Source organism: Lactuca virosa, chromosome 2 (assembly GCF_052849685.1).
Source record: "Lactuca virosa cultivar CGN04683 chromosome 2, Lactuca_virosa_CGN04683_v6, whole genome shotgun sequence".
In the NCBI taxonomy this organism is placed as follows: domain Eukaryota; kingdom Viridiplantae; phylum Streptophyta; class Magnoliopsida; order Asterales; family Asteraceae; genus Lactuca; species Lactuca virosa.
The window spans coordinates 223,886,700-223,897,315 of record NC_136427.1 but is presented as its reverse complement, the minus strand read 5'-3'; the positions used below and the strand labels follow the sequence as shown (position 1 = coordinate 223,897,315).

Genomic DNA, 10,616 nt, shown 5'->3' with positions numbered 1-10,616 from the left:
CAGACTTTATTTTTTAAAGATGTATGTTTGTATCAATGGTGTAAATGATGGTTGGATTGAAGGATATAGGAGGGTTATATGTGTATATGGGTGTTTTCTAAAAGGTATTTTCAGAGGTGAGATTCTATCTGAAGTTGGAAGAGACGCTAAAAGCCATATCTACCCCATTACTTGGGCAATAGTTGCAGCTGAGAACAAAGAAACTTGGAAATGGTTTCTAGAACTACTTCTTGATGATATTAACATGAGAAATGGAGCAGGCTTAACCCTAATTTTTGAACAGCACAAGGTATATTCTATTGTCACATTGTAGTAGTATTTTTTAATCTTACATTTTAATTTAACTTTTTATATTATTTTTGCATGTTTAGGGTCTTATTGAGGTTATTAAAGAAAGAGTACCAGATGTTGAGAATAGGCAATGTGCTGGGCACATCTATGCTAATTTCAAGATTTTTTTACAGGTGTTGAATATAGGAAGCTTTTTTGGAGGGCTGCAAAGGCCATAATTGTCCAAAGGTTTGAAGGTACAATGAAAGAGATTAGGACGATTGATACACAAGCATATGGCCACTTGATGGAAAGAGATCCCGTAACCTGGTCTAGGGATTTTTTCTATTGGATAGGTGTTGTGACCTGTTGATAATGATATTTCAGAATCATTTAATGTTGTAGTTATGGGTGATAGGAAAAAGCACCATGTCTACATGAAATATCTGTTATTAGCTGTTTGAATGGGAATATGGAGCAGTATATGGCAGTTTGGTTCACACTAAAAAAGATTAGAAATTGCTATAGGTATATAATCAAGTCCTTAAATGGAAGTGAAATGTGGCCATCCAGTGATTGTCATACTATCTTTCTGTGACATCATCTAATTTTCAGAACCAATTGAAACTTTTCTTTACACTTTTTAAATCATTTAATTAATTTTGCGGAATATCCCAGTACAAAAGATCAATTTGATTACAAATGTTTGTTTCCAAAATGTTAAAATCCTAAGGATGTCATAATCAATACAGATACATAACTTACAGCGTAAAGACCTGATGGTCCTGAATACTATTGCGGGTTGTCTCTTAATCACTCAGTGTCCTAATCAAGTTCCAGTAGCTTAAGTATTGATACCTATGATGCATATAAACTGAGTGGGTTAGATTGGAGAATCCTTGTGAGATACATAGGGATTTCAATCCCATGATATTGATATAATAATATTCTTTAATTATTAGACCTACAAAACCAACCGTTACCATACTATATCCATATAGGCTTACATTCCTACATATCTATTCCTACCGATACTCAAAGATGCTAGTACAAGATTATCAGAGAGAAATTATCTTGCCTGATGAACCGTTAAAGGATTGACTACACAACTAGGGGCTTCCTTTGCCAGTGTAAGTCATAAAGGCCTGTGGGCCGTCAGAGTAATTGATGAATATGGTTTTCCAATTCATATACAACTGTGAGTAATGAGCTCACACTAGCAACGTAATTCACACGATCGTATAGAATGATCAAGTGTTGTCACCTACTCTGCGGGGTGACCATACATACCGCTAACAGTTGCCTGATCGGGACCCACCATTTTTGGTCATCCCGTCCGGAGCTGCCATACATCGACACTTGATAGTGTTATGGAACAAAACTTTACTCTCTGTTCCTAGGTTACACACATTCTCCTAATGAGACTACCTAATATCAAATATAATTGAGCTAGGTATCTTCCGTAAGTCTAAGTTTATCCCTAGATTAGATTATGATGTTTGTAACCAACTTTTAATACCAACTCTATTCTTGGGTGACACTAACCTATCATAGTGTATATCTATTCCATAAGAGTATTAGGTATTATTAATCATTTATCTTCTCAACAATTATACTTTTAATATTATTATATAATACTATCCACTTATCCTAACATAAAATAGAACCATATCTGGTTCGCACATAACACGTTATGTATGTGTATATATATATATATATATATATATATATATATATATATATATATATATATATATATATATATATATATATATATATATATATCCTAACATGTAATCCATGAAATAAGCATATAATTACATACAACTTCCAAAAAATATTTACTATTTTAATTAATACTTATATTAAGTCATGTTTATGAAAGGGACTATGACTCACTTGACTTAGGTGGGTGACTGATGATCTGGACAGAGTTTTACCTCACACCTAAGATATTCCTTGACGTGACCTAAGTATAATTAATATAGAGTTTTAGTCTAATGATCCTGGAGACTAATAATAGTCTAGATCCTCACTAATCTCAATGTCTACGTCAATATCTATCAAGTAAGGATCAACCAGGCAGGACAGTTGGGAGGCAGGATCATTCCGGCCTAATAGATTTTCTGAAATCCAACAACCAAGCTAACGTGTCCATTCTAGACACCTCTCCCATAAGTAGATCAATCAGTATAACGACATGAAATTACTAATAAGTCATATTTATAGGTTCATAATAACGACTTATGAACATAAATATAAGTTACACTAAAAATGATAGAGTGTAGCTTAACTTACATATGATTTACCGAAAAACTGGGAATTATTAGGGCAAAATTCTGATCTGGGAGCTTCGATTCACCGGCTATCTGACATCGCAAGGATTCTACTTGATAAACAATACTACTTCAGAGACCGCATGGATTCGCCGTAGCCTAAAACTAAAGGAAAATGGGGCTAAAATCGAAGGAAATCGAGAGAGAAATTGTGGGTGGTGTGAAGGATACCCCGATTATCTGACATCGCAGGGCTTCTACTTGTTAGACTCAGGTCTTTTTTAGTCAAACTCTTAACACGAACGATACATTCCTTCATGTTCTAATGTGATATAATCACATCCTATCATGTAGCACTTCTAGTTACAGGATACGACGACTACGATACTTCTATCGATCGATTCGAATATCTCTTCCTTCAATGTAAAGTTGGATGCTATGATGAACTTACATCGTGGATTAGTCGGACTCGATTTGCTTTGACCACTAGGGTCGAAACATAAATCAACACCGAAACAAAGGTAATGATGGAAATGAACAAGAACGAATTTAGTTACTAGTTTCTTAGTAACCTTGTGACTCCTCCTGATCCAAGTACGAGTCCTGTGCTTCCGATAGTACGGACCCATACTATCTTCCACACCTACTCATACTCGTCCCAAAAGTTGTCTCATAGTTTTCCCAAGTCACTATTTCCTAAAGATCTCTAAAGCAATTTAACAAATATTGATGTGTCCAAGTAATCATATACAACAAAGTTCGTAGACTCCACTAGTATTTCTTCCATGGTATCCTCAACCGCGATTTCACTCTCCAATATTTGGTGTAAATTCTTTATCGTGTAGTGTCTTGCTTTACAAGGCACACTATACCAAAATTTATTCTTAACCAATCCATTATGTTGAAATCATAATTTCTTAATGCCACACAACGATGTAACATAACTAGAAAATTTTATAACTTTCGAAAATGATTACATCATTTATTTATACAATATGGCCCTTATATCGTGCTTCACATCCTATTACTATGTATATAGGATGACTACACATATATCGATCTTCGGACAAGCAGCTTCCTACTCTTGATTTCCTGTAATGACATCCGCTTCATCAAGGATCATTTGGTAGTTTCTATCCTTTGGATTTGTTGATAGGATCTTTGGGGTTTGCTTCTCAGCTTTAGAGCATTCCGCCTTCATGTTCCCTTCTTCTCAAGTGAAGCAAACTTTTCCTTTTAATGGGCAGTTTGTAGAGATATGCCCCGACTTCTTGCATTTGTAGCAGACGACACAGTCGCCGGAATGCCTTTTCTTGCACTCGTCGCACCACTTCCCTTCATGGTTGCTCCCAGAATCGTTACTTGACTTCTTCTTCTTGTCGTTGTTGTTTTTGTTTCTTCCCTTACCTTTCGTCTTCTCACCGACATCAGCTTTGTCGGCTGTCCTTTTCTTTATCATCCTTTCGACAGACTTTGTAGCCCAGGTGGCTGCCTTAAATATATGTGCCTGCTTAACCGGCACAGTGTACTCCCAAGGTAGCCCCTTGGCATACCTGTCAATATTGGTTAGTTTGTCCGGAACAAGTCGTAAGGCGAACTTCATTTTATCAGTGAAGGCATTGGTGTACTCATCCACTTACATGCTTTCTCTTGTCAAATCCAGGAATAGATTCTCCAGTTCCAACATTTTCTCAGCTGAACAAAACTTCCTCTTGAAATGGGTCAAAAATTCATCCCATGTCAGGTGTAGTGGCCTGTTGGGGCTCACAATCTTCCTTAATGTGTTCCACCAATGAAGTGTTGTGCCCATGAACTAATTCACAACGTAGGCGGTTTGTAGCTTGTCTGTGCATCCACACATTATGAAGGCCGACTCCATCTCCGATATCCAATCCATGACTCCTACGGGATCTTCCTTCCCATTAAGTGATGATGGCTTGCAAGTCATGAAATCCTCATACTTGCAATAGCCCCTAGGCTCATCATTTATCTGGACCTCCGGTTGCTCCGACTCCTGATAACTTTCCGAGTCATCATTATTTCCTTCTTGGACTGTATGCAAGGGAACTGGTCTGTTGTTGATTCCTTCAACAATTACGGGCTCACTTATTATAGGCTCTCTGCCTCTAATAGTAGCCAAATCTTGAGCTACAAGCTGCTTGAACTTGCGTCATTGTTGATCCAACATTTCTTGCATCATGGTGTGGGCTTCAGTCATCCGGATTTGAGCAACTCCCGTTCCGACGTTCTGAGGTGCTGGACCTCCTTCGTTTGCGACAACTCTACCGCACCTTGTGATGGTCATGACGTTCTATATACCCGAGTAGGAATTCAATGTATTGAGACAAGAATATAGATATGGAAGATTTAGACGTGAAATCATCCTTATTACTCCGAAAAGTTATGTGCCAATTCTAATACCGTAATTAAACGTTTAGAAATCTGAACATATAAAATTTCCTAATACTAGGTCGACAACAGACCTTAAATCTAATAATAGCAACCTATAAGGAAATCAAAGGCATGCTATACTACAATTCATTTGGCACATAAAAGTGAATTAGGCATCTTATCCTAAAGTAGGCTAATGCATGTTATAGTAAATAAGGTATTTAACCTACGTTATGCTATATATATATATATATATATATATATATATATATATATATATATATATATATATATATATATATATTAGTTTCTTATTTAGCACTTAATATTATTCAAGGATTATACCCTAAAATATCTTAGTGCTTGTGTCTATTCGGGTTTAGAACCTAAACTATCCTAGACACACACCTCACCATCATTGCTTAACTCCTAAGTTAAAGTCTAGAAATCCTACAAATTCCTAATTCGGTTAAACTAATGCTCTAATACTAACTATGACATCCTCTAATTTTCAAAACCAATTGAAACTTTTCTTTATGCTTTTAAAATCATTTATTTGATTTTACGGAAAATCCCAGTTTGTCTCTTAATCACTCAGTGTCCTGATCAAGTTCCAGTAGCTTAAGTATTGATACCTGTGATGCATATAAATTGAGTGGGTCAGGTTGGGAAAACATGGTGAGATACATAGGGATTTCAATCCCACGATATTGATATGATAATATTCTTTAATTATCAGACCTACAAAACCAACTGTTACCATACTATATCCATATAGGCTTACATTCCTACATATCTATTCCTACCAATCCTCACAGATCCTAGTACAAGATTATCAAAGATAAATTATCTTGCCTGATGAACCGTTAAAGGATTGACTACACAACTAGAGGCTTCCTTTGCCAGTGTAAGTCATAAAGGCCTATGGACCGTCAGAGTAATTGATGAATATGGTTTTCCAATTCATCTACGTATGTATGTAATGAACTCACACTAGCAACGTAATTCAAAAGATCGTATAGAATGATCAAGTGTTGTCACCTACTCTGCTGGGTGACCGGACATATTGCAAACAATTGCCTGATTGGGACCCACCATTTCTGGTCATCCCGTACGGAGCTACCGTACATCGTCACCTGACTGTGTCATGGAACAGAACTTTACTCTCTATTTCTAGGTTACATACATTCTCCTAATGAGACTACCTAATAGCAAACTTAATTGAGCTAGGTATCTTCCATTAGTCCAATTTTATCCCTAGACTAGATTACAATGTCTGTAACCAACTTTTAATACCAACTCTATTCTTGGGTGACACTAACCTATTGATATGTGCATATTTATACACATAATCATACATCATAACTTAATATTTTAATTACTTTTATGCCCTTATTAGAACAAAAGATACTTAATTTGTTATGAATTGTGTTTTAGGGATAAAAGACATGCTTGGAGAAAAAAGGAAGCTGGAAGCTGGAAGCTAGAACTGGGAGTTGGAAGTACGAATTAAAGCTTTAAAATGATGAAAAATATACCCAACACGTCGTGGTGGATGTCCCACGGCGTGGTGACTTGTAGAATCCCGATTTGCTTCGAAGACTTGTAGACCACGGGATAAACACGAAGACCACGACGTGACCTTACCATGTTGTGGTGTTCTGAGTTCGGGAAAACTATAAATATATTTCATTCTCCTCCGAATTGGGACTTTTGGCTCTGGAAGTAATCATCTCTTTTGAAGAAAAAGCACCTGTTCTAAGGCTTGGAAGCAAGGAATTCGATCATACCATTGGAAGTAGGAGAATTAAGGCAACGAATCTCTATACTTTGATTTTTCATTAGTATATATCATGTCAAACTATTTGAATTTTGATTTTGTGTCTTTGTTTGCTGAATTCATTAGCTAAAAAACTCATGACTTTCGTTTAGCCTAGGAGTGATTGTTGAATTATGGTTGAATTTATGGATAGGATTTAAGTTATTTGGTTATTTGTTAATTTAGCTTATTAAAGAACCTCACATGCTTTTGATAACTATTTTCTCTACTTATTGCTGAATTTAATTTAGTTAATATGACTATATTCCTTAGTTGAATTTGAATCTTATGATCTTGTGAATTGCAAAATTGTAGGACTAGAGTTTTGAACAAAACCTAGGGTTAAGTAGAAAAGTGGGTAAAAGAGTGTAGGAGCTAATGTATGACGACAAATCATATACTGAATTGAATCAATGAACTAAATTGATCAATCTATTATAAGTCTAATTAAATCGAACCGAACACTAGTAAACTCGTAAGTTTGTTCGCTTGATCATTGAATAAATAAGCTAGTTTGCTAAAGGATTAATTTAGTGAATACAAATTTGGTCATCTTAGGAATCGGTAACTAAAGAAACTAAAATCCATTGCACTCCCATAAATTCACCATAATAACAAGTAAATCTGAAGCTAAATGAAAGTCTCTTACTCACATTGGTTAATTCATCGTTGTTCTCTTGCCTTCGTTTAGTTTTAGCTCAATTAATTGATAATTAGTTAGTTTGGTAATTTAAGTATCTAGTCTTGCAAAACTAGGAAAACAAAACCTTTTCTAATTTTATTAGTAAGTAGTAAATAGTGGAATAAAGTTAGCCAAAACACCGTTCCTTGAGTTCGACACTTGTTCTTACCATAACTATACTATTACACGATTAGGAACACTACCTAGTGTGTTTAATAGTCTAGTGAAAGAAACATTAGTTTTATCAATCTGAAACTTGACAAATATATATACACATTAAATACACATCACCTATCTTAGTGTATATCTATTCCATAAGAGTATTATGTATTATTAATCATTTATCTTCTCAACAATTCTACATTTAATATCATTATAAAATAATATCCACTTATCCTAGCATAAAATAGAACCATATCTCGTTCGCAAATAACACGTTATGTGTGTGTGTGTATGTGTGTGTGTATATATATATATATATATATATATATATATATATATATACATACATACATACATACATATCCTAACATGTAATCCAAGAAATAAGCACATAATTCACATACGACTTCCAACAAATATTTAATATTTTAACTAATACTTATATTAAATCATGTTTATGAAAGGGACTATACACTTACTTGACTTAGGTGGGTGACTGATAATTTGGGTGAGTTTTGCCTTACACCTAAGATATTCCTTGACGTGACCTAAGTATAATTAATATAGAGTTTTAGTCTAATGACCCTGAAGACTAATACTAGTCTAGATCCTCACTAATACCAATGTCTACATCAAGATCTATCAAGTAAGGATCAGCCAGGCATGACAGTTGGGAGGCAAGATCATTTCGACATAATAACTTTTCTGATTCCAACAACCAAGCCAACATATCCATTCTAGACACCTCCCCCGTAAGTAGATCAATCAGTATAACGACATGGAATTACTGATAAATCTTATTTATAGGTTCATAATAACGGCTTATGACCATAAATATAAGTTACACTGAAACCGATAGTGTGTAGCTTAACTTATAGATGATTAGCGAAAAACTGGGAATTATGCGGGCAAAATTCTGATCCGGAAGCTTCTATTCACCGACTATCTGACATCGCAGGGCTTCTACTTAATAGATACTACTACTTCAGAGATTGCAGGGCTTCTCCGAAGCCTAAAACTAAAGGAAAATAGGGCTAAAATCGAAGGAAATCGAGAGAGAAAGTGTGGGTAGTGTGAAAGAGAATGAGGTTGAGCACATCTATTTATAGCCCATATGCGCGCCGCGCACTCCAGCTAAATCAATCCTCTCGTTTTGCGACACGTGTCAAGTCTAGATATGTCCGCATCCCTATGTCGGCAGCCTGCTCTGCGCCGCGCGCATGCACGTGTTTTATTTTTCAAAAAATCATATTTTTTTCATACGAGCTCCGTTTTTGACGTTCTTTATATCCACGCGTAGCTAACGAAGAGGTCTACAAATTTCATTTAGACTCTAACGGCTAATTTTGAATTTATTTTTAACAGGCTTAGACTGTTATAGTCTGTTAAAAATTCATAACTTTCCCATAAATTCACCATAATAACAAGTAAATCTGAAGCTAAACGAAAGTATCTTACTCACATTGGTTAATTCATCGTTGTTCTCTTGCCTTAGTTTAGTTTTAGCTTAATTAATTGATAATTAGTTAGTTTGGTAATTTAAGTATCTAGTCTTGCAAAACTAGGAAAACAAAACCTTTTCTAATTTTATTAGTAAGTAGTAAATAGTGGAATAAAGTTAGCCAAAACACCGTTCCTTGAGTTCGACACTTGTTCTTACCATAGTTATACTATTACACGATTAGGTACACTGCCTAGTGTGATTAATAATGTAGTGAAAGAAACATTAGTTTTATCAATTTGAAACTTGACAAATATATATGCACATTAAATACACATCAAGTTTTTAGCGCCGTTACTTTAAATCTGCTATTTTATTAGGATCAGTTACTGTTTAGTTACTTTTACTTTCATTTTAGGTTTTATTTCTTTTTGACTCACCACGACGTGGTAATTTGTACCACGTTGTGGCATCGTAACAGTAGAAATTTATTTTTCATTTTTGTTCTTTTTACGCATTTCCTTTGTTTATTTGCAGTTCGTTTATGACCCGTGGATCAAAGTCATCTTTGATTCCACCACTTGAAGACCCGAAATCCGCTTTTCGCAAAAACAAAGACAAAACCGTAGGAGAATCCGTTACACCAAAGAAGTCACCTTTTAAGAATCTCAAGTCAGTTTTTAGCAAGAAGAAAGGAAAAGTGGGAGAATCCAGCAAAACACTGAAGGACGAAGACACAAAGAGCAATCCAACGAAGGAAGACACCGAGTACGAAACAGAAAAGGAAGGAAGCGAAACCGAATCTGAAACAGAAAGCGAGCTAAACAAAGAACCCGACAATACCATGGCAAACATTGCCGACCTCTCGATGGAGGCGTACAAAAAGAGAGTTCGAGACGACACCAGACCGGGGCTTGTGCAACCCATCATACCTGCCACTGCCACATTTGAACTTAAGGGGCACATCCTTGCTGCATTGAAGGAGATTCCTTTCACCGGAAAGGATCACGAAGACGCTTATAAGCATCTTGATGAAGTCAAAGACATCACCGACTACTTTAACATTCCAAATGTTCCAAGAGAAACGGTGTTGTTAAGGATGCTACCTGCCACTTTCAAGGGAGCCGCAAAGGATTGGCTGAAGACACTTCCACCAGGCGCGATAACGACGTGGGCAAAGATGCGTGAATTATTTTTGGAACAGTTTTGCCCACCATCCAAGGTGGCTAAGCTCAAAAAGGCCATTGCCAATTTTGAACAACAAGTGGGGGAGTCGTTGTATGAAGAATTAGAGTGCTATAAGGGTTTACTTAGGAATTGCCCCCAAAACGACCTCAATGTGCAACAAGAAGTGTCGATCTTTTATGATGGGGTAAACGTCACCACTAGACAACTCCTTGACTCTCAAGTCCCCTTAACTAAGAAAAATCCAGCAGAAATTAAGGAACTCGTTGAAGAATTCTCTAAGCACTCTAGAGAATACCATAATCTGAGGAATGATGTAACGAGGGGATCTGGTAATGCGGCCTCGGAAGATATGTTGGTAGTATTGGCAATGTTGCTAAACATGGATAG

General features: G+C 36.0%; 1 non-coding gene across 1 annotated transcript; it reads right to left on the bottom strand.

Annotated features, from left to right (window-relative positions):
* Positions 1 to 10,269: 10,269 nt before the first annotated feature.
* On the bottom strand, positions 10,270 to 10,376 carry LOC145162036 (small nucleolar RNA R71). The gene has a single exon (XR_013738891.1). It is a non-coding gene; the product is annotated as a small nucleolar RNA R71 (small nucleolar RNA).
* Positions 10,377 to 10,616: the final 240 nt, after the last annotated feature.